Source organism: Oreochromis niloticus, linkage group LG23 (assembly GCF_001858045.2).
Source record: "Oreochromis niloticus isolate F11D_XX linkage group LG23, O_niloticus_UMD_NMBU, whole genome shotgun sequence".
NCBI lineage: Eukaryota > Metazoa > Chordata > Actinopteri > Cichliformes > Cichlidae > Oreochromis > Oreochromis niloticus.
In genome coordinates this window covers 26,816,538-26,818,322 of record NC_031986.2, presented here as the reverse complement: position 1 = coordinate 26,818,322, position 1,785 = coordinate 26,816,538, and the positions used below count along the sequence as shown (strand labels likewise).

The following is a 1,785-nucleotide window of genomic DNA, read 5'->3' as shown; positions in this document are numbered from 1 at the left end:
TAAAACCACTCTGTGTGGGGACCATGAGAGCCAGACCAAAGCTCAGAGGTGAGATGACCATCTCTAACTGTCCATGACTCTTCTCCATGTCACAGCTCAGCACTCACATCACTGCTCCATCATTATTCACAGGAACCAACCTGGAGCTGAACCCAGCTGTGTGTCCTTAAAGAGCAACTGGTCAAAGGAAGCTGGTATCAAGTTTGAAAAAGCGCCCGCTTCGAAGGGGTAAGTTGTACCTAAATGACTCAGAACAGTTTTTCTGAATAAATTCTTCAGCTATTTATTTTCATTTATTTATTTATTTATTTTTAAACGCACCGTCTCCAAAGTGTAAGGAATGGATGCTGGAGGTCTTCCCTGATTTTGGCTTCCAGCCTTCTTCTCCATGCAGGGGCTTCCTACACATGCACCCTTGATGCACCTTTGTTTAAGTGATACTCGTTGTGGGGATGGTGCACAGAGCAGTGTTTATATCTGCAAGCAAAGTTCCCTCTAAGCTGCGCGCGTGCGCAATTGCGCACTACTGGCACGGTCTCTGCGCACAGAATATCTGCATTGCGCACACACACACAAAAAAAAATCTAACCTGAATTGAAATTAAAATTAAAACTTTAACAATTCTGTTTTGCAGTGTTAGTCAGTAAGTGACTGGCTGCTCCCGAATGGGATTAGAACAGGGGTGGGCAATCTCAGTCCATGAGGGCTGGTGTCCCTGCAGGTTTTAGTTCTCACCTTGGGTCAACACACCTGAATCACATGATTAGTTAGTTACCAGGCTTCTGGAGAACTTCAGGACATGTTGAGGAGCTAATTTAGCCATTTAAATCAGCTGTGTTGGTTCGAGGACACATCTAAAACCTGCAGGGACACCGGCCCTCGTGGACTGAGATTGCCAACAACTGGATTAGAACGATGCCACTTTATCCCATAGTCCAACCAATGATGCGATTCACATTCGTATATACGCAGCTAATCAACGTCGGTGACAGGCTATGACAGCGTCCTTATGTGCCGACACCGGAGTTTTAGCTAGCAAAGCGGCGTGGCTGATGTGGAGTGAAGCCACGTTAATGACAACGTGTACAACCATTGGAGATGTGAGCAGGACAGACGGAACAATTGACGGAAAAAGTGTGGACTTTATACCAGTTTTTAAATTGTGTTGATAGGCCACGTAAAACCAGAGTTATGATAAAAATATCTGCAATGTTTGGTTTTCTTCCTGAATACTGTCGTTGTTTATATTTACTGCGGGAAGAAACGGTAAAAACGGGGTTTTATAAGGAAAACGCGAAAGCGCTCTCCGCCTGTGAGCAAAACCAAAACCAAACCCCCCCCCACCCTTTCCTATTGGTTGAAAAATGTACCATGTCAACCAATCAAAAAATGGCATGTAGTTGTTTAGGAAGGGGGAAGTTTTAGGAGTGACGGCGGTGTTTTGAGATTTGCGACCTTTAGCGCAACTCTTGTGTAGTTAGTGTGTAGTGTAGTCAATAGTTTTGTTGTGTGTGTGTCAGAACAATGAGGCGACTGCTGAATGTTACAGGTGTTACAGGAGTGATACATCTCCTGTTGTCAGGCCTGCAGGTATCAGGCTGTTGTTCTCCTTTATCTCATAGTGGACAGAAATTATTTTTTGGAGTGGCACAAATAATTTGTGTGGCATCAAATCTGATGCAGAACAGCTGATTGTTCTGTAAATAGTTTTAAATGTTTATTTAAAAAACGCCTTGGCTGCATTTTTAGGTAAACAGCTGCAAAAAACTTTGTTGTTTGCAAAAC

General features: G+C 43.6%; 1 protein-coding gene across 1 annotated transcript in view; it reads left to right on the top strand.

The window, feature by feature from the left end:
* LOC102081256 (protein NLRC3-like) overlaps positions 1 to 1,785 on the top strand; it is a 14,116-nt gene continuing 12,331 nt past the window's right edge. Inside the window, exons 1-2 of the mRNA XM_019365352.1 lie at positions 1 to 48; positions 133 to 228. The gene's annotated coding sequence lies outside the window, so the exon portion shown is untranslated. The remainder of the gene's footprint in view (positions 49 to 132; positions 229 to 1,785) is intronic.